Below are 23,664 nucleotides of genomic sequence, written 5' to 3' on the forward strand. Positions count from 1 at the left end.
ACATATCCCAAAATGAAAAACAAAAATGTGCACATTTTGTGTAATAGTGTAATAGTGTGTAATAGTGTGTAATAGTGTAATAGTGTAATAGTGTGTAATAGTGTAATTGTAACTGAGGGGTACAATTCCCTGACTGTATTGATAAGTATGGTATTATTAAACCACTACCTCTTGTACTTTAACTTCTGGCCATCCAGTACATGATATAGATATGATGAACACTTTCCCACCTGATGAAACGAAGTCCACACAAATGTATAAATCGAATATTTTATATAGCAAAGGGTATATACAACGTTCACTTAATGACATTTATGATTTGAAATGCACTTGTATGGCAAATGAGTATTCGTAGGTAAATCAACATTGAATGTCCAATCTCTGGTTACGCAGGGAGTAAGTATACAACCCGGTTCTTTAGAGAACTATAGCGATGGTACTTAAATGATTATAGCTGGATACACTAAGGGGGGGGGGTCCCGCTGGTTGTAAGACAGTAGGGGGGGGGGTTAGAAGAGCCGCTGGCGGTATCCCATCTGGCCGACGATTTCTTGGGAGAATTCAGAGTCCTGAACACGATGCCCACAGAACCTCGGTCCGCAGATGAATACAGCTGGACCCTCTGGTGGACGGTAGCTGCCGGTCCACAGATGAAGAGACGTGAGGCGACCTCACTCGGGGTAGAGCGCCGTCTCACCTTGACTCCTCTCCGGGGGGTAGTTCCAACACTCAGCAGTGTTGGCCGTTATCCATGGAATAATCAAAGCACCCAAAGCATGTAGATAATCCAAGCCGTGGAAGGCTCGCCGTCGTCCGGGTAAAGTAATCCAATGTACAGGTCCACTCGTCCTGGCCCGGAGCTCCTCGGATGCAAGCACCACACGTGGTCTGCCCAGCCTGGTTAAGACTCCAGATAACGTCAGGAACGATGGGGGTACTGCTCACTTTATAACTCTAACCGAACGATGCACCATACATAATAGACTATTATTAGCTTAATAGAAATACGTCCAACTCGACGGTATAGTGCCAAACTATGACAATTCAACTATTAATCCACACGATGTCTCAATGCCTATTCTGAGGCCAAGTAGGCCTTACTACACCACACGTGCGTCGTGGGTGAGGCTTTGCGTCTGTTACTAGGTTGGAGGGTAAAGGAATAATGGACTAAAAGGAAAGTTCTACTTTACTTGCGCCATATATATATGCGCTGTGAACAAATAGTACCATTCGTATTTCGCCAGACGTATTCCTACGCGGAACCGGGCTTGCCACGACATGTTGGGCGGCACGATTGAACTTGAACCAAGGGGCATGGCTGCTGGCGCCAGGTTCTCGTCCAATGGTAGAATGAAACTATTATGGGCTGTTAGTAGACTAAAGGGATATTCAGTGCATATTGTACAAGGAATATACAGGGGATATCAAACGATATACAAATACTATTAAATATATATCCATAAATAAATATATATATTCGGTTTAATCTGATCCTTCACAACAGTAATAGTGTGTAATAGTGTAATAGTGTAATAGTTCAAGTTCAAGTTCAAGTTCTTTAATAGTTGTCATACAGAAGTACAGAATACTTTCATACAAAATGCTTCTTACTGTTACGCTCCAGAGACTGTGCTAGACAAGATAGTATCAAATAACATAATAACATAATATAGCATGAATTTAGAAGAAGAAAATTAGGTCACAGTGTTCGGTATAGACATATGTACAATGTTCTGAGTTACCATATAATATACAATACACAATACTATGTAGTGTACTAATGTACAGTACTATCTAGTGCAAAGCAGAAATGGGATGAGGTACAATTTTAGGTACAATTTACAGAATTTACTCTGAAGGTGTACGAGTTGTAGTGCAATCCTTCATCCATAAATATAAAGTGTGGGGAGTGGGTGCTACAGTGTGTTTGTTTAAAGTGGGTGTGTGCTATAAAGTGTGTGGAGTGGGTGCTACAGTGTGTTTGTTTAAAGTGGGTGTGTGCGTGTGGATGTGTGTGCTATGTGCGTTTGGTGGTTGTTGTTGTGTAGTGTTCATTCATTGTTCGTTTAGCAGCCTGATGGCCTGGGGATAGAAGCTACTTCTGAGTCTTTCTGTGCTCGCCTTGAGACTCCTGTATCGCTTGCCTGACCGCAGCAGTTCGAAGAGGCAGTTGTTCGGGTGACTGGAGTCTTTAATGATTCTCTTAGCCTTGCCCTTGCAACGCTTGTAGTAAATGTTCTGGAGGGTGGGGAGCCCCCCTCCAATTGTGCGTTCGGCTGAACGTGTCACTCTTTGTAGTCTGCTTTGGTCTTTTGCAGTGCTATTCCCAAACCAGGAGGTGATGTTGCCGGTCAAGATGCTCTCTATTGTACATGAGTAGAAGTTCTTAAGGATCTTCTGGCTGACTTGGAACTTCCTTAGGCGCCTGAGGAAGTAGAGGCGTTGTCGTGCCTTCTTCACCATACTGTTAATGTGTGTGGTCCATGTCAAGTCCTCGGATATGTAGGCTCCGAGGTACTTGAAGCTGTTGACTCTCTCAACCGGTGCCCCGTCGATGCTGAGGGGGCTGTAGTCCTTGACCCCCGACCTCCTGAAGTCCACAATCATCTCCTTTGTTTTGCTGACGTTCAGGGAGAGGCTGTTTTCCTGGCACCATCCCGCCAGGACCTTGACCTCTTCCAGGTAGGCCCTCTCGTCGTTGGCAGAGATCAGGCCCACCACCACTGTGTCGTCAGCAAATTTGACGATTGTATTGCTACTCCGCTGAGCCACACAGTCGTGTGTGTACAGGGAGTAGAGGAGGGGACTCAGAACACAGCCCTGGGGGGCCCCTATGTTGAGGGTGATGGATGAGGAGGTGCAGTTGCCTGCTCTCACCACCTGGGGTCTGCCAGTCAGGAAGTCCAAGACCCACTGGCAGAGGTCATAGCCCAAGCCCAGGTCCCTGAGCTTGGCTATGAGTATGGAGGGGACTATGGTATTGAATGCCGAGCTGTAGTCGATGAATAGCATTCTCACATAGTTCCCCTGCCTCTTGTCCAGGTGTGATGCTGCTGTGTGCAGCACATGGGATATGGCGTCCTCCGTGGACCTGTTGGGGCGGTATGCAAATTGCAGGGGGTCCATGTTGATGGGGAGGGAGGAGCAGATGTAGCCCTTTACTAGCTTCTCAAAGCACTTCATGGCTATGGAGGTGAGAGCTACAGGGCGGTAGTCGTTGAGGCAAGCAGGCTTGGATTTTTTGGGTACAGGGATAATAGTGGACTTCTTCAGGCAGGTGGGGATGACAGCCTGTTCTAAGGACAGGTTAAATATGTCAGTGAATACTGGGGCCAGTTGGTCGGCACAGACTTTTAGGACGCGGCCGGGGATGCCGTCCGGACCTGCTGCCTTCCTGATATTCACTTTTTTAAAGGTCCGCCTCACCTCATGCTCTGTTACCCTGAACACTGCGCCTCCATCAGCAGCCGACCCCCCCCCCCCCATTGCCGAGGCTTGTGAGCTGGTGTTGTTATTACCAGCATCAAACCTCGCATAGAAGGTATTGAGGTCGTTTGCTAAGGAGATGTCACTGTTCAGTTTGAGGGAGGCGCCTTTGTAGTCTGTCATCATTTGAGCCCCTGCCACATAGCTCTAGAGTCAGCTTGTTCAAACTGGAGTTCAATTTTATCCCTGTAGCGCCGTTTGGCCTCTGACACTGTCCTCCTTACGTTGTGTCGCGCCACCTTGTGGTCATTCATGTTGCCTGCCACTAGGCCGTCATTGTATGCTTTGGTGCGCTCTCTCAGAGCTTCACGGACGGATTTGTCTACCCAGGGTTTTTGATTTGGGTAAACTTTCATTTTGGTAGTGGGGATTGTTTATTTCACCCTAGTACAGACATAGTCCAGCACTGTCTCCGTGTAGGCATTAATGTTATCTGTGTCGCGGAACACAATCCAGTCTGTGTGGTGAAACACTGACCGGATCGTCTCTTCTGACGTCAGATCCCATTTCTGCACCTCTCGCGAGACTACGGGAGTACTTTTAATTCTCTGTCTGTACTTTGGTGAAAGGAAAATGGATGCGTGATCTGACTTGCCAAAGCCACTATCAGAATGAGCCTTGTAGCCACCTTTAAATTGCGTGTAACAGTGATCTAGGATGTTACCGCCTCTGGTGTTGCAAGTCACATGCTGATAGAAGTCGGGCAATACCTTTCTCAGATTGGCGCTATTGAAATCTCCCAGTACTAAAATGGCGGCGTTAACGTTAGCCACTTGTATTCTATTTACCTCGTCGTGTAGTCTGGAGAGCGCAACCTTGTTGCTGGCTTGCGGTGGAATATACACTCCGACCAGGACGATCGCCGTTAACTCCCTCGGGAGGAAGAAAGGACGACACTTGATGGTTATATATTCCAGTTCTGGGGAGCAGTGGTTGGATAATTCCTTCACGTTCGTTGGATCACTCCAATTTTTGTTAAACATGAAGGCAATACCTCCTCCACGTTGTTTACCGGACTCTGATGATGTCCGATCCTTTCGATGGATAAAGAAGTGATCCGCTGGTTGAATTGCGTGATCTGGAACCTCCGGTGTGAGCCATGTTTCGGTGAAGCAAAGGACATTGCAGTCCCTAACGTCTCTTTGATATTGAATCCTTGCTCGGATGTCATCCAGTTTATTGTCTATTGATTGTACATTGGCTAGCAATATACTGGGAAGTGGTGTGTAATAGTGTAATAGTGTGCTAGTGTAATAGTGTAATAGTGTGCTAGTGTGTAATAGTGTAATAGTGTAATAGTGTGTAATAGTGTAATAGTGTAATAGTGTGTAATAGTGTAATAGTGTGTAATAGTGTGTAATGGTGTAATAGTGTGTAATAGTGTAATAGTGTAATAGTGTGATAGTGTGTAATAGTGTAATAGTGTGTAATAGTGTAATAGTGTGTAATAGTGTAATAGTGTAATAGTGTGTAATAGTGTGCTAGTGTAATAGTGTGTAATAGTGTGTAATAGTGTAATAGTGTGCTAGTGTAATAGTGTAATAGTGTAATAGTGTAATAGTGTGCTAGTGTGTAATAGTGTAATAGTGTAATAGTGTGTAATAGTGTAATAGTGTGCTAGTGTAATAGTGTAATAGTGTGTAATAGTGTAATAGTGTGTAATAGTGTAATACTGTAATAGTGTGTAATAGTGCTTTGGCTGTTGTGTGGTGAGTGCATTTAAAATATATATATCCTGGCGACCCTCCAGGCTTGTCAGGGTTGGCCCGATGGAAGTCCAGGATGAGAGCGGGATCCAGGATCAGCTGGCGGGAGACCCAGCTGCGCTCCTCCGGGCCGTAGCCCTCCCAGTCCACCAGGTACTGGAAGCCGCGACCGCAACGACGCACGTCCAGTAACTGCCGGACGGTGTAGGCAGGAGTTGTGGGCGTACTCGATCCATGGCAGGAAGGCGCTCCAGCCAGAGGGGTCCCGGGTCGTGACACAGTGGAGGGCGGACCCCAGGTCCTGGTTGTCCCGCTCCGACTGGCCATTGGTCTGCGGGTGGTATCCAGAGGAGAAGCTGACCGTGGCCCCCAGGGCTCGGCAGAAGGCCTTCCAGACCTGGGAGATGAACTGAGGCATGTCCACCGGGATCCTGTGGAGGCGGAAGACGTGAAGCACCATCAGGTCCGCAGTCTCTGAAGCAGAGCGGGAAGTGTGGGGAGAGCGACAAAGTGAACGGCCTTCGAGAACCGATCGACAATGGTGAGAATGACCGTCTTACCGTGTGAGGGAGGCAGACCGGTGACGAAGTCCAGGGCGACGTGTGACCAGGGCCGGCCAGGAACAGGCAGCGGACGGAGGAGCCCGGCAGGCGGTCGGTGGGAAACCTTCCCACAAGCACAGACGGTGCAGGCAAGGATGAAGGCACGGGTGTCTTCCCTCATGGAGGCCCACCAGAAGTGCCGCTTCAGCAGGGACAGGGTACAGTCGACCCCAGGATGACAGGCGAACCGGGAGGCGTGGATCCACTGGAGCACCTGGGAGCAGACAAGGTCGGGGACAAAAACACGGTTAGGTGGGCTGTTACCTGGATCAGGCTGGGCGCGCTGGGCCTCTCGGACGATGGAAAGGATCTCCCAGGTAGCGGAAACCACCAAGCAGGAGGAGGGAAGGATGGTGTCAGGGTGTGAGGGACCCCCTTCGGGGACAAACTGCCGGGAGAGGGCGTCCGGCTTAATGTTCTTGGAGCCTGGCCTGTAGGTCAAGGTGAAATTGAACTGGCCGAGGAAAAGCGCCCAGTGGGCCTGGCGGGAGTTCAGGCGCTTGGCCGTCTGGATGTAGGCGAGGTTCTTATGGTCCATCCAGACCAGGAAGGGAATCTCTGAACCCTCCAGCCAGTGCCTCCATTCCTCCAAGGCCAGCTTGACTGCCAGGAGCTCCAGGTTCCCAATATCAGATCTCCGCCAGGGTCAGGCGGCAAGAGAAGAAGGCGCAGGGGTGTAGTCTCTGGTCGAGAGCGGACCGCTGGGAGAGGACCGCCCCCACCCCAGTACTCGAGGCGTCCACCTCCACCACGAACTGGCGGGACGTGTCGGGCTGGACGAGGATGGGCGCGGAGGTGAAGCGCCTACGCAGCTCGGAGAAGGCGGAGTCCACCTTAGCGGACCAGACGAAAGGCATGGAGCGCAAAGTACAGGTTCACGGACCTCTGTGTTACCATAGTAAATCATTCTGAGAACCCGAGAGTGCAATACCGGCCGCATCCTGCTAGGTGGCAGTATCGCCCACCCTTTGAAACCTTATTTCACACTATGTGTCACATCTAATTTCGTCCAGGCGGAGAATTTAGACCAGGCCAAGTAAATCGCTTCATCCGATCACTTCGAAACACGTTCAGCACACTTGAGGCATATCTTGTACCACTTCATGTCAGGGACCCGATCAACATCAATACTGGAAATCGCGATCAGACAATTGGACTATCTGATGTCAATTCCACCTTGATCCTACAATGATTTCATATTGATCCAGGCAATCAACGTATGTAGTATTCAAAACGAATGCCGTTAATGGCGATCAAAGCATAAAAAAAACGACCCCCCCCCCCCCCCTTTCATGCATTCATGATGAAACATAATACCTATTATATACCTTTGATTTGGAAATAGTAGCGTGTCCAGGCAAGCAACGTGAACGCTTTTAGCAAAATTCACATATTGCTCCATAACACAGTTACCAGGAATTAGCCAGGATCACTCTGAAACTATACAATATTCACCACGGTATAACACGCGAACATATACATGAAAAAATTGAGTCTTTTTCACATGTTGAACGAGGGATTGTTAATGTCACATTGGATTGTCTCCATAGCTATAATATAGATATAGCCCTGCAAACACTGCAACGCACAGTGAAAATCCCTATCTCTTACAGCGGTGGCCCATTGAGTACAATGATAACTAAAACGGCTGGCGCTAAAAGTGTTAAGACAAGTGCAAGTGTAAGGTTAGTTATTTAAAAAAAAATATATTAGATATTGGTTAAGGAAGTGCGTCTTTAGTCGATGGCGAAAGATTGGACGGGTTTCGGCTGTCCTAATTGTGGTGGGAAGTTCATTCCACCATTGTGGGGCAAGGACTGAGAATAGGCGGCCTCAGGGGGTGTGCGAGCAGTGCGGTCGCACAGGGCCTCGCGGGAATAAATAAATTTAAATAAAAATAAATAGAATGTTAACAATCACTTTCCATCACAGACCTAAAATCTAGTTTTGCTTACATGCTTATATATTTAACATTAGACACATTTGTAGAATAGTGTTCCGGGCTGCGTGAATAATTTCGGCAACCAACATGCCCTTCCGCGTTGCTCTGATTGGCCAGCATTGGCCAGCGCTCTCCTGCGTGAATACCAGCGCTCTACGCTCGTTTACCCCCTACGCCACGCATGCGCATGAGGCTCCCCCCAGGTGCTCGTTTACAGAGCGTACAAATACGCTTGTGTTATGATACAGGAGCTGAATAGGAAGTACTTGAGGTCGTTGTTAAATACGTGTGTGTTTTAATAAACAGTATAACTGTAAAAGTAATGTTGAATTGTCGTGTCGTGTCGCTAAACTAGACAAAGAGGTTTGAAAATACGAGCGTCTTGCGAGAGCGGCGGGGTTTGGCGTGTAATGACTAGCGATGAATATTATGTGTTTTAAATATGTTGCGACCGTCGGATTGTTGTTAAAAACGGAGGGATACTAGCTAAGGTGTGGGGAAGTTGGCGTATATAAGTTGATTGCTTTAAAAACTGAGAGAAATTTCATATTTACGCTGTTTAAAACGGGGTGATGGGCAAAGATCTTTGGTTTTAGCTTAACGTATGGGGTGGAGTTCAATTCGCGAGCGGGTAAGGGGCCTACGTAATGTTTAAAGAACAAGATCTAAGGTTATGTGTAATTTACAAATATAGATGTGAAGAAAGATTTTGAAAAGATGTTTTAATTCTGTTAAATTAGATAAGTTGCTGGTGAGGTAACATATGACGCGGCAAGGAAATATTACGTATGTCCGCTTCTGGTTTGCGCGATGAGCTCTGGGTATCGTAGTGTTAGTGTTTAACGTTATGCAGTGTTTATGTTTCAATATTGTGTGTTTGTGAATGTTAAATGTGGGGAATGTTTGTCGTGCTGTGTGCGGATGTGTGCGTCTGTGCTGCGGGATGTTTGTGGAGGTGTGGAGCGTTTGTGGAACGTATATTAGCTGGTGGCTATGCATCAATATAGAGAGAGTAGTGACAAATGCATAATGCCGCAGCGGCAAAACCTATTAATATTACCTATGTGTTGATATAGAGAGAGTAGTGACGAATGCATAATTGTACCTATTAAAACCTGCCGCCACTGCGGCAAAACCTATTAAAACCTGCTATTAAAACCTGCACAGCTTGCGGCTGTGTGGCGAAAAGCTTCTTTGGCGTGTGAGTGCCGTCAAAAAGAAAATGCGCATGCACGCGTTACCGGCGTAGGGGGAAAACAAGCGTAGAGGGCTGGCCGATCGCTGGCCAATCAGAGCAACGCGGAAGGGCATGTTGGTTGCCGAAAGTATTCACGCTTCCGGGCTCTGCGGCTCTGCAGATATACTATTGGTTTCATTCAATTACTTTTATGCAAAGCATCGTGGGGTGGGAGGACTAACACTAGGGGGAGCTGGTTGGCGTTGGTTTGGTAGTCAGTAGAGAGATGTGAAGAAGACCGGTATTATCCACGAGGGGAGGGGGTACAGCCAGGTACAGGGTGTATTCGGCGCTGCAGATGTGCAGCATCGGAGCGGAGGAGATGGCACCGCGTGCCGTGGGCTTGTCGGTACCGGGTGTGTTGATTGGGTTGTGCCGGGACGGGGAGGACGTTCGGCGGATGGACTGAGGATGAAAGTTGTTGCGTGTTGGAACCTTCAGTCAGGCTATAGCTATGTCGGCTAGTAGCTTGGCTGGGGGCAGGGACAGCTAACTAGCGTTAGCTAACGCTAGCTAGCTAGCGTTGGCTACGTTGTCGGGTTCATCCCAACGGGGGGGACAATATGATGATGGGACTGGTGAACTTTCTCCAAGGTCGTCTCCTTCCTCTTGGACCTGACTCTGCGTTAGGGTGAGTTTTTGGTGCGGTCTGCTCTGTTCCCGCCGTGGATCTCTCTCTCTCTCTCTATCTCTCTCTCTCTATCTCTCTCTCTCTCTCTCTCTCTCTCTCTCTCTCTCTCTCTCTCTCTCTCTCTCACGCTCACTCTTGCTCTCTTGCTCTCTCACTCTCTCTCTCTTGCTCTCTCTATCCCTCTCTCTCTATCTCGCTCTCTCTCCCTCTCTCTATCTATATCTCTCTCTTTCTCTCTCTCTCTTTCTCTCTCTATATCTACCTATCTGGCTTTGGGCTTGTTTGTCAGGTTCCGTTTTGTGCATTTTCCCTGTCGCTGCCGGGTCTGCGACTGTGCAGGTGCATTGCCACTAAGCCTCGGGCAGCGCTATTATTTAAAGGGGACATGCGTTGCTATTCCTAGCACTATTTGGGCAACTTTACACAATTCCTGTGAGTCTATTGAAGACATCTGTAAGGTTTTTTTCAAAAATAAATTCATTGTTTTATATTTCTAATCAAGTACTCAAAACCATCATTTTTCAGCTTCAAGATTTCAGGCTGTTATGGCCTGGCTCCGCCCATAAGCACTTTGAGTGACAGTCAGTCCACACAGTCTGCGACTGGTAGACAGAGAGAGATAGAGAGAGAGAGATAGAGAGAGAGAGAGAGAGAGAGAGAGAGAGAGAGAGAGAGAGAGAGAGAGAGAGAGAGAGAGAGAGAGAGAGAGAGAGAGAGAGAGAGATAGAGAGAGAGGGAGGGATGGGAGAGAGAGAGAGGGAGAGAGAGAGAGAGAGAGAGAGAGAGAGAGAGAGAGAGAGAGAGAGAGAGAGAGAGAGGAGAGAGAGAGAGAGAGAGAGAGAGAGAGAGAGAGAGAGAGAGAGAGAGAGAAAGCAAGTGCAATGGCATTTACATGACTGCATCCAGCTAGCCATATAGCTTCTTGTTAGCCAAATTAGCAAACACTTCTTACCACCAGCTAGAAAACGACAGAGTTTATTGTCTTCCTCTGTCTGTTGATTGTTTCTGAATTGAGATATCAGGCTGATGAGGTCGAAACTCTTTCACTCCAGTGTTCATCTCTCAAAAGGTATTGTTTTGAGGGATTTACCTGCATGTTCGAGGTTGGAATGTTCTGCCTCCATGATCCTTGGTAGCTACTAGTAAGCTAGCAAACTCTCCGTTCTGTGTGGCAACACAGCAGTGACCCTGCTTGCTTGGAGCACTAGAAAAACACGCCCCGATTACATCATATTTGAACGCACTGATATGAGAAATGTATTTGCTTGACCTATTTAATTGGCTGCGATAATACAGCGATGATACAGTGACGTGCACAGCTTTAGAGGTATACTCTCTATATCAGGAGAGACAGTGATGTCATGTGAATCACAAAACAATGATTTATATTTGATATATTAATGTTATTGTGCATTTGAAACACAAACATACTTAAAATGAGTAAATATTATTCATTTTAAACATGTTTAGTTTATTTTTAAGGGTCTAAAATTAAAATTAAAATAAAACATTTTCTTCTTCTCCTGCTCTCTTTACCAGGGGGCGCGGCACCCCAGCACCCCCTATGGGCCGGCCGCCACTGCCTCTTGCGTTGTGTAATTTGTCGATGCCCTGAGGGGGAGTCGAACACGGGTCTCCCCAACATAGACCGCTGCACTAAGAGGTGAATTCACTCCTGGGTACCGTATCTATGTGTCTTTTAACCCTGTTATGGGGAAGTGAGTGTAACTCGCAGCCCGCTTCTTACTGCCACAGTCACTTCACAACACACACGTTTTATCGTGACTGTGGATATTACTCACGGACCTCCGTTACACATGCAAATGGACCATATAAAAAAAGTCTGTAAATGTGTATTCTACGTTCTTATGGAATTAATGAGAATTTTTTTTAAATATATAATTAAAAAAATTTAAAATAAATGTTTTATACATTTTTTGTTAATTTTCATAACGCGATCATTTGCTGTGTAATTAATTAATCTAATTAACCCGATAAACTGACAGCCCTAATTTTCTTTGTTGTTATTGTTGTTGTTGTTGTTGTTGTTGTTGTTGTTTCATTTTCACACACATCACACACTAAACCAGAATGTATATTCCAATAATCTATAAACATCTGTCTCATCAAGCATGGAAAACCCATTTTTACTATTTGAAGAACACCAATATATGTTTCAATAAAGATAAAGCAAATAAAGTTGATAATGTACAGGTCTTCTTTCTAAAACCATCTCTCAAAGCGTCTTTGTGCCCAACCTGAGTGTTAGATCCTGATCAATCTGGCCAGTATCACGTCTTCTTGTGTTATCCTCTCTCCATCCAATTCCTCTGCGTTGTGTAATTTTAATGGTCCTGACGTCTCATATACTGGCTGAATATAATCCTTATCTCTCCCTGTTAGTACGATCCGCAAACCATAATAATTCTCCACCTTCGTAAGAATTCGACACTTTGACAACGTGAAATACCTTACAAGGAGAAGCGATGTTTATTTCTATAAACAGAAGCCTCAGCTCAGATGTTAACAGATTGTATTGTCCTTGAAAAGTCTATTCTAATGATCTTTCGGTGTGTTCAGTCTATCGTCCCTCTGCTATTCAGTCCAATAGTGGTCAGGCCTGGTCGTTAGCCAAGACCATCCTCGTGGTAGCCGAAGCTAATGATGATGTGGCATCCTTCCTCCCCCCCCCCCCCCCCCTCTGTGATAAGAGGAGAGAGTCTCTTGGTCTCTTCCCTCCTGTGGGATTCGTTTCTTTTGGTCTGCCTCACACCCGGAAACACTGTTCGACTTATAGATCTTCGTCATAGCAACGATAGCCCCCGCCCCTCTCCTGGTTGTCATGCGACGCGCTGTCATGACAACTGCTAATAACTTTTCACACACATCAAAACGCAGTTTCTACTGTCAAAACCTCCATCACGCTCTGCCTCTGTGTCCACGTTATCTTTGTTGTGTCTTAGATCGGAATTCAAAACAAACACCCTGCTAACGCGGCCTGTGCCTGTGAAACCACTGGTTCACCACCGTCAATATCATCCCGCGATGATAATGATATTACCCTCTTAAAGCGTCTCTTTATATCAGTTTATAAACCAAATATACATTGAAAAAATACATTTTCTTTCACACATCACACACTAAACCAGAATGTATATTCCAATAATCTATAAACATCTGTCTCATCAAGCATGGAAAACCCATTTTTACTATTTGAAGAACACCAATATATGTTTCAATAAAGATAAAGCAAATAAAGTTGATAATGTACATGTCTTCTTTCTAAAACCATCTCTCAAAGCGTCTTCGTGCCCAACCTGAGGCTCTATGTTGAAGTCAGATCTGCAAACAGTTACTAGTTTGGTTGGGATAGAGATATTACATGGGAAATGTCCAACTGGTACTGTACTAGTTGGCCCTGCGGGGTTGGGGGTGAGGGCCCTGTGGGGGTGGTGGCCTGCTCCCTTCTGACCATGCCTTTTTCAGCCCAACCATAAAGGTGGGGTAGGCGGTTTCTGAGAAATTAGCTTAAAGAGTGAGCTTAAATCTCCAGCGGAAATAAAGCCATCTCTGCATCACTCTTCAAGTCAGTTGCTGTGTGCTGGCGGTGCGCCAGCTTCAAGGTGGATTCCAAAAATTATAATTTTAGAATAAATATTTCAAAGCCTCTGATTGCCAGGCTATTTCAATGTACATTTCAACACGGAACATGTTCAGTTCATATTTAGTTCTCCAATGCAACCCCCCGGAACACCACTTACATTACATTTAGTGATTTAGCTGACGCTTTTATCAAAAACTACTTACAAGTTCTGTACAACAAGTCATCGGGAAGGGCACAACTCTATCAGCTGTGTAACAATTTTCATTGTTCATTATGATTGGTTGTTGATTCACAGAGACCAGATCGTTTTCTTTTCCATTTTCCATTTTCTTTTCCATTTACAACGAAAAAGGTAAAAATAATAATTGCCTAACCCACCTTTAAGCATTCTAAACATTCCTTGAAAGGCTTTAAGCATTCTAAACATTCCTTGAAAGGCCTCTGTTGATTCCAACCCTGAGTATGATGGCGGCGTCTCACCGGACGGCACACTGTAAACCTATTACTCCTTCCCCTTTCCTGTTAACAAACTTAACTATGATTACATTATATTGCAGTTATTAATTTCTCTGACAGGGAGAGTTTTTCTGTTTTCTTTTCTTTCTGCTGAGTAATGGACAATGCGGCAAGACATAGCGAAGACAGATGAGCAACGAAAGAGAGAAATTGCATTTCCTCTTCATAGCAAAGCTTTTAAACTTTTAGCTGATTCAAACGTTCCCTTCTCCGTGTCTCCACCGCCGGAAGGGCAGGAAGTGAGGAGAGGGTGATGGATGGGCTTGGGGATACAGGAGCTTCAAGACACCAGACTAGAGGGGAGACGTTCAGAGAAAACTTACTCAACTGTTTCGGGTGTTTAACTGTCTAGATGTACTGTGTTGGTGTGGCTCTCTTCTTACAGGGGATAGTGCCCAAGCTGGAGCTCTCTACGGCATGCTTACATTATGCCAAAACATAAAATATTATTTACTGGTCAAAGCTACTAGAGAAAAATTACATTTTATTATGAATATTTGTGGTTATCTGTCTTTTCTTTTAGGTATGTTTTCATGTTTTTGCTTGCTCTTTTATTTGACAGACTGACTGACGGACTAACATAATTACATGGTTGTCTTTTTGGCAATATTCTGGAGGAAAACAATGTGTGGGGTTGCTGTGTGTGTGTCTTTTTGGGCATATTATGTCTATTTTGTGTGTGTGTGTGTGTGTGTGTGTGTGTGTGTGTGTGTGTGTGTGTGTGTGTGTGTGTGTGTGTGTGTGTGTGTGTGTGTGTGTGTGTGTGTGTGTGTGTGTGTGTTTGTGTAATTAATTGGGGATTTCAGAGCCTATTCACGGCAGCTGACCTCTGACCTTCTTAACAAGTAGCAGCTCCGCCCCAACCCCTTCCCCCTTTGGCCTCCAGTCCTTCAATCTCACACTGCGTTATAGGGAATTAGTCACACACATACAAACACTTAACCACACACACCCTGTCCATTGTTAAGTGACTCCTGAAGTGTGTCAAAGGGGTTTCATGGTTGCCTCAAGAAGCGTCCATCTCCCTCCCATGCAGCAGACACTCAGGTTAAACACAGCCCCTCAAGAGCCTCTATAGAGCACTGACTCCATCTCAGCATACAGTAGGCTACATGGTTTTTGACCACTAAAAATTAAGTAAGGTGTGTTTGCAAACATTGAGCCCTCATTGAGGGCTTGTTGCATGCTCAGAATAGATAAATGTAATGCTAAAGGATGATTATTTATTTTAATTCTATCTTATTTTTCTATTTTATTTGAGTACACAAATATAAATAATTTGTCAGGTAGAAATACAGGTAACACATTACGTTTGGGGTGCAGTGCAGCAAAATACTTCATAATGGATCTTGACAGATTCAGTAAACTTGGTACCTGTAGTGCTGATACTCACTTTAACTCTGAAAACCTTTAGTCTAAAATACAAACACAAAAACTGTGTGTGTGTGCGTGCCTGGGAGCAGGTGAAGGCATGAGTGCAGACTTTTAAAGATCTGAACACACCTTATACACACAGCATCCTGTATATTGTATATTGGACCAATGAGTACCGCAGACAAAGAACTGTATTTAGCTTTCAGAGGGACAATGTTTTCAAACGTAATTATCTATGGATGGTAACTTATAATGTTGTGTTCATTCATATAGGTTGTAGGCTTGGGCGATAGGATGATATGAGCATTTACGCATTGTGCATGTGGCCATGATAACGGTCCTCACGTGTCCTATAATATCTATAGGGATGTATACAGGAGAACAAGGTCACATTTTCTTTAAGAGTTGAGACTGGTTTAGGTCACAATCAATAAAGCAGAGAGAAGTGAATGTAAATTCAGTTCAATACAACAGCTTTTATTCAGACAGAAACTTGACACAGAAACGCCTGTGCACATGGACGAGGAAAAGAAAGGAAAGAGAAAAAAAGAAGCAGAGTGAGGTAGATTGAAGGACATTTTCCAACGTGGTATATTCAAGAGATATACAGTAGATAGTTCAATAGATACCATTGATATAATCTTTTGTCTGTATTGTAAGAGAGAGTACTGTATCTTCTGCAGCGTTACTTGATAGATACAGGGAGAGAGAGAGAGAGAGAGAGAGAGAGAGAGAGAGAGAGAGAGAGAGAGCGAGAGAGAGAGAGAGAGAGAGAGAGAGAGAGAGAGAGAGAGAGAGAGAGAGAGAGAGAGAGAGAGAGAGAGAGAGAGAGAGAGAGAGAGAGAGAGAGAGAGACTACACACCCATCCATTCCTAATCACATGTGCACATAGACAGTCCATGCATGTATATGTGTGATAACTACACATCCATGTGTGTATATGGGTGATGCCTAAAATCGACGGCTGATGATTGAAAGTGTCTGGCTGGTTATTGATCGCCACACGGCCAAGTTGCTGAAAGTCTCACCACTGGTGCAGGGTGGGGGCTGGACACATGCTATACTGTACATAATGATGCGTAATGAGCTAATGACGTGCTGAAATATTTAGTAGAGTCCAGCTAGGTAGCACTATCAGTTATTAGAGGACTGTCTGAGGAATGGCCCTTCGATTACTAACACCCAGGGCCATCTCATTCATTGGCCCCTAGAGCTGCGTATAGAGCACCGCATCTGCTCGACACACACACACACACTCGTGGTCAGATACAGACAAAAACCTGCCTCTTAGTGTTAGGAATTGGACCATTGATCGGTCCGCTTTTAAGAGAGTGACCTTTTAGAGAGGGCTCTACTGGCCCTGATAAATCTGATCTGGGGCCATCTGTGTCTGGGAGGGAGCAGCCTCGTCCAGGATGGGACCCCAGAGAGAGGAGAGGAGAGGAGAGGAGGAGAGGGCAGGAGAGGAGAGAGGAGAGGATGAGAGGAGAGGAGAGGACGAGAGGAGAGGGCAGGAGAGGAGAGATGAGAGGAGAAGAGAGGAAGGGAGAGGGGAAGAGAAGAGAAAAGAGAGGAGAAGGGAGGAGAGAAGAGAAGAGATGAGGAGAAGAGAGGAGAGGAGGAGAAGAGAAGAGAGGAGAGGAGGAGAAGAGACTTTTTACCCAGGTGTGTTTGTGCACATACACACAAATAAGTGTAACTGCTAGTTCAAGTCTCTCAGTCTGTATCAGTCAGTATGGCAGCTCTGGTGTCTATAAGGACTCTGCAGAAGGCCATGTAATACGCCATCAATACAACAGCTTAATTGCACAATGACTATTGACAATGGGTGTCATTCTCCAATGGACTTAAGACAAAAAAATTACTCTTAGGGCCATTTAAGACATCTTAGATTTTGGGATTTCCCAACCATCCCTAAGCTTGGATTTTATTTATTTTTCCGACATCAAATGCGTAATTCTTTATCGTACAAATATTGTCATGTTTATTTAAATTATGATTAATTCATTCCAAGGAGGCCTGTAGAGTTGACATGAAGGAATCACTATGATTCCTCCCAAATAAAGCCGAATCCAAGCATAGGGATGGTTGGGGAATCCCAAAATCTAAGATGTCTTAAATGGCCCTAAGAGCACATGTTTTGTCTTAAGTCCGTTGGAGAATGAGACCCATTGGCTTTAAACAGCTCCAGAGTTTGCCAGAATCACCTTATGGAGAACTTTCCAATGCTTAAATTGTGGTCACTGGGTCTCATTCCCCAAAATTTTCCAAAGAGTTCTCTTGGAAGACTTATCTTGGAACCGACTGAGACAGAATCAATGACAAGTTCACTCTGAGTCCCCAACGTGCTGGTAATATGTCTTAAGTGGCGCAAACGGTCGCACCTGTGACATCTGCTTGGGGAATGGCATTATGTCTCAAACGCGAAAGCGCGTTCCCGTTCAGGTCATTTGCATACAAAACAACGCCTCCAGAGCTCCTTATAAGGCAAAGTAATTAACAGTCGACTGATTAACAGTATTAACAGACTGTTAACAGATTAACAGTCAACGCGGTTTCATTGCTGGGTTAAGTACTTCTATTCTATTCACATAATACGCTTACTTCATATATCTACTCCATTCACATATATGCCTACCACTTGTATCTATTGCTATGTCCGCCCACTACAATCTCATGAGCTGTCTAACGCCTGTCCCGTCTCCCTGTCCCCCTATGACTTGCTGTCCCGGAGTGTTGACCGGAGTGTTGGACGTCCCGTGATGAAGGCCGGGAGGTTGCGACCCCCTCTGCGTGCCCCCCTGTCTCCGGAGGTCTCGTAGTGGTGACCGGAGTGCCGGATGTCCCGCGATGATGTCGGGGAGTTCGCGACCCTCTCTGCGCCGCCCCCTATCTCCCTGTCTTCGGCTGTCCCTGAGCAATGACCGGAGTGTTGAATGTCCCGTGACTAAGACGGGGAGGACGTGACCCTCTTTGCGCCGCCCCTGTGCCTCAAATAGATCCGCTATCAGCTCTATCTTTAATCTTTCAAAATGTTCAGTTGCTATTGCATGCACTCATCTGTGTTTCACTACACACATGAGTGCATGCTTACCAACTGTCCGTCTGCAACACTACTATCACCAACATCTAAGAAGGGAGATCCCCCCTTGAATGGCCCTTCTAAGGTTTCTCTCCTCCACACTGCCTGTGGAGCTTTTTTCCCTATTGTTAGGTTTTAGTGAGTTTTTCCTTACCTTTGCGTGGGGTATGTCTGGGAGTGCTTGCATTCTTTCATTTATTTGCATTCATCTAAAAATGTTTGGACCTTATGGTGTTCTTGTTCTGTTCTTGACTTATTGTTATGTTTTCTTCTTGACTTGTTTAAAGAAGACCTGTACGGCCCATGGGGACATTAACGTGTGTTGTCGGGCCCTATAAATAAATTTGATTTGATTTGATTTGAATGACGCAGCTGTGTGGAAATGGATGCGGAAGTGCCTTGCGAGTCTTGCGCGACCCATCGAAATGAGATTAGATTCATGTATTGTCATCATATATAGTACAGCTCGTGGTACACCTGCTTGCAGCGCACGCGCGCACACACACACATGCACACACACACACACACACGCGCGCGCGCGTGCAGTATACTGTAGCCTACGGCGTAATGAATGAACGCAGTTATAGGCTTATTATTCCATTAATGCCTACGGCGTAATGAATGAACGCAGTATAGGCTTATTATTCCATTAATGACTTGTTGCATTATGATTTAGTAGATACTATATGCTCTGCCCTACGTACAGTATAGGTACAGTCTGTACTTATACTGTACGTAGGGCAGAGGCAGAGCATATAGTATCTACTAAATCCTAATGAAACAAGTAACTAGAATATATTAAGCCTATACTGTTCATTAGACACGTAGGCCATACTGGCGCACACAAGACTTGTTATGGAATATTAATGCTATTGTCTATTTCCATGCGATTAGCTTTAGTTCTTATTTATTTATTTATCCGCTGTCATTTCAGTGTTGGTGTATTGGCTATATAGTGTATTTCAATATAAGTTTAATTGATTAATGATATATTCAAAGGAATGCAGGTTTATAGCTATATCAAACAAAGGTCTGTCCCATTGTATACCAATCGATGGGATATATTGCATGTTGACCTGCATTCTTTCAAATGTATATAATTAATCATTAAAACAGATGTGTAACAAATAAGAAATTCCACAGAAGGCATTCAATAATTATTATTTTCAATCATTTCACAATAATTGCATAATTGTGTTTGAATATCTGAGTAATTAAAGTAATTATACATTTGTCCAAAATAGCTGGTTCAGATATGGTTAATCCAGCTGCCCTGTGATCAGATTGTAGCAGCCTGAATATTCTACAAAGTATTCAGTAGTGCTAACTAACTGTTACTTTCCCTGTGTGTGTATAACGTGTGATTTACGTGTTCCTTTGGATAGCTCGCCCAGTCTAATGACGAGGTGAGGTGCTACTCTTCTCCGGCTGCAGTATCGACTACTAACAATAACATTGAGCCCTTTTTCCCTTTCTGGAGCGGTCCTTGAGTGGGACCAGTGGAGGTTGCCAGCAGGGGGCGGAGTGGCAGTGGTGGCAGGTGGAGCAGTGGAGAGAAGCAAGCAACGAGGAAGAGGGAGTTACCTGGAGGCAAGGGGAGCAGGATGCTCTCTTCGGCGTTGGACTTGGCCGTGAACAGTCGCAGCCACAGCGGGCGTGTGCTTTGGAATATCCCCGTTGAAGAAGTTAATGAAGGAGAGCCCCGTCTGAGCGAGCGGCGGGTGATGAGAAATACTTGCTAGTGACGGGTTATCCTAGAAGTATCAGCGATAGTGTGTGAGTAAGAGAATCCGAACTAAAGGACTAACGTCTAGAGCTAATGAGACTAACGTCTAACGTTATCAGGGTTATAGTAGTTACTGTGTGCGGTATAGTAGTATGCTGCTAACGGCTCCATCTGACTTAAGTAGACTACCGGGCGTGCTGCGCTGAAGAGACCGGTGGTATAGCCAGCCACGTTGCGTTAGCAGTGTAACCGATATAGCAGGAGGGTGTGTCGAGACCCAAAGCTTAGCTGTGTTTAGGGTAGTCATAGTATTAGCTCGCGCGACAGAAGCAAGCCAGCAACAGCAGCGGTGGACGTTTCCCAGACGGTACAGAGGACGCCTCTTCCCACCAGCAGAGGACGCCATACAGCACGCTCCTCCAGCTAACCACTGCCTGCTGTCCGCCCAGCCTGCTGGCTGTGCTCGCAGGATCGCCGACGCCATCTTGTCACCCGGACGAGCGGTGACAAGAGTGGGTCCGCCATCTTGGCTAAGTACTAACAGTACCACGTGTATCAACAGCAACGTCCATTGAAGTGAGCGCTAACAACCAGGGTCTAAGGGGTACCCCGAACAATTTAAGCCGGCTTAGGTTAGGTTTTCTTTTGGTAACGTGGGCCCACATTTACTTGGTTTTATTTTGTTATTTGTTTATTTGATTATTTGGTTCTTGAATTCCCAATGTGTCTACATTTTATGCCTGGGTTCCCCTAGTACAAGCGGGGTGTTTTAATGTATTGAGCACTCGGTGCCTATGGTGGGAAGAGCTTCCCCTACATTATGATAACAAGAGCACCCAGTGCCATGTATTAAGGAATAACATTGTAATGGATAACATGCCCAGGCTTCAGTAAAAGTAGACTTGATTGGGATCATTGTGTGTGTCTGTTTCTTCCATTTTCCATTTGCTATTCTAACCCCTGGGTAAATCTTGTGACTGCATAATTATTTAACCCTTACACCCCATTCACAGAATAGCATTTGAAGGGTCTATACAGGTGGTCAAGGAAGGGTACTGCTTACAGGGAAGCCCAATAATACTATTGAACTGACAGTCACTGGGTGTGGGAGGGCTGTCGGAGGTACTGGGGGAAGTGAGGGTGTGTGGGGAGCTACTGCTGACCGCCTTGGAAGGCGAGGGAGACCAGAGTACCAGTCCCCAGGTTAGTAAATCCTGGGCCCCATCCACTCCAGCTGCAAGCCCTCCAGAACGATGTTCCGGGCCAAAGACGGGGGTACATATAGGTCCAATACTATAGTATCCTACTACCCAGTGTCTGTGTACTACTACTCCCACAAGCAGGGATAATCCACCCTTCTACATTTGGCGTCACGAACAGGATCAACATCCTACTCCACTTCCTTGACACAGACCAGTAGAGAGACCATGACGTCCGAAGAAGGGACCCGCGCCGCGCAGGAGATGGCGGCGAAGTTCGAGGAGCTGCAGGAGAAGTATCGGATGCAGGTGGCACTCCTAAAGCAGCAGGCCGACACAGTGAAGGAATTGACCGAGCAGGCACTCCAAGAGAAGCGGTACGCTCCGGTGGCTCTGTGGGAGCAGAGAGACGGCCCAGACGCTGCCACCAAAGTGAAGAAGGAGGGCACGGAGGCCATGGAGGAGCTGACCGCCCAGGTGAAGGCCCTGGCGGACAAAGCCCATCGGCAAGCAGGCCTCCTGGACCAGCAGGCGCTGGCCCTGGAACAGACACAAGCCGCCCTCAACAGAGAGGGCCGTGAATCCTGCCCGCCCCCCTCGCAGACCGTATATGTCCTGCGGGACCGGAAATGCAGCGAGTTTGGAGGAGGAAGAGAGAGAGGAGAGTCGTCGGTGGAGGACTGGATCCGGGAAATGAAGGCCCATTTCCGGACCAGCAGAGTGCCCGGTGATGAACAGGCGGAGTTCATACAGCAGCACTTAAAGGGCGAGGTAAGGCGGACGGTGCGCTTCGTCCTGGAGGGAACCGCCCCAGGGCCCGACGCCCTGTTCCGCTTGCTGCAGGAGACGTATAAGACAGAACCCCAGTCAGTGTCCGCCTGGGGGAGTTCCTCGTAGGCCGGCAGTCAGACGGTGAGACCGTGCGGGAGTTCGCGTACAACCTACAGGAGCGGATGTGGCGCATTCAGGACAGAGACCCCGGACAGGTCCCCGGTCCTGGCGCCCGGCTGCAGGAGCAGTTCGTGTTCGGCCTGAGGGACCAGATGCTGAGACGGGAGATGAGGAGGCGCGTGAGAGAGGACGGGGAACAGACGTTTATCGACCTGATGATGGAGGCGATAGACTGGTCCGAGGAAGAGATGGTCCTGCGCCCCACGAAGGGTCCCGCCCGGGGCCTGATCCACGCCGTTGCGACGAGCGCCGCCCCGTTATGCACATCGAAGAGGTCAGGACCGGAGGTGGAGGACACTGAGAGGGGCTCCCTCACCGTCACGGGCCCCATCCCGTACTCGCTTGTCGTCACCGGATGAATGGTGATCCAGAAGAGGAACCATGGGTACGACTGGGTGGAGATGCGGCGACTTCAGGCGGAAGGGCCCCAGCTGGAACCAGTGGGGCGGACAGTGGTCCGAGGGATCCAGCCCCCTAAGACCCCGTTCGAGAAAGAACCTGATCTGAGAGAGCCTGAGAGGGAGCCCGACCGGAGGGGGTCTGAGAAGAGAAAGGCCGATCAGAGGGGGCCCGAACAGGGAGAGCACGACAGAAGAGAGCCTGACCAGAGAAGGGCCGATCAGAAGGGGCCCGAACAGAGAGAGCCCGACAGGAGAGAGCCTGACCAGAGAAGGGCCGACCAGAGGGGGCCTGAACAGAGAGGGCCCAACAAGAGAGAGCCCGACAGGAGAGACCCTGCTCAGGGAGAGCCCGACAGGAGGGGGTCTGAACAGAGAAGGGCCGATCAGAGGGGGCCTGAACAGAGAGGGCCCAACAGGAGAGAGCCCGACAGGAGAGAGCCTGCTCAGAGAAGGGCCGGCCAGAGGGGGCCTGAACAGAGAGAGCCCAACAGGAGAGAGCCCAACAGGAGAGAGCCAGACAGGAGAGAGCCTGACCAGAGGGGGCCTGAACAGAGAGAGCCTGAACGGAGAGGGCCTGACAGGAGAGAGCCTGAGAAGAAAGAGCCTGACCAGAGAGAGCAGGAGAGAGAGCCCGACAGCAGGGGGTCTGAAACGAGAAAGGCCGACCAGAGGGGGCCTGAACAGAGAGAGCCCGAAAGGAGAGGGCCGGAGGGGAGAGAGCCCAACAGGAGAGAGCCCGACAGGAGAGAGCCTGACCAGAGAGAGCCGGACAGGATGGGGCCTGAACAGAGAAAGCCCGAACGGAGAGGGCCTGACAGGAGAGGGCCTGAGAAGAGGGAGCCCGACAGGAGACGCGACAGGTCCTGGAGTGGGGACCGAGACCGCGGGAAAGACAAACCCAGGAGACAGAAGTAGTACAGAGGCTTCCGACCAAGGGGTTTCCCCCGTCCCAGACTGGTGCGAGACCGAGAGGAGAACAAGGAGAACAGGTCGGACGGGGGTTGAGGAGGAGAAGTAGAGTTGGTCCCCTCCGGAGAGGACGGCAAAGACGGTCCAGAGCAGGGGCCTCGTCGGCGCCCATACCGGCGCCGACGCTCACCATCAAGTGTCAAGCCGGGCCCAGAGGGTGGCCATGGGGACGTTGAGAAGACGTCAGGAGAGATAAAGTCAGTCCCCTCAAACGAGGATGGAGAAGACGGCAGA

This window comes from Notolepis coatsorum (genome assembly GCF_963971535.1).
Source record: "Notolepis coatsorum genome assembly, chromosome: 20".
Taxonomy (NCBI): Eukaryota; Metazoa; Chordata; class Actinopteri; order Aulopiformes; family Paralepididae; genus Notolepis; species Notolepis coatsorum.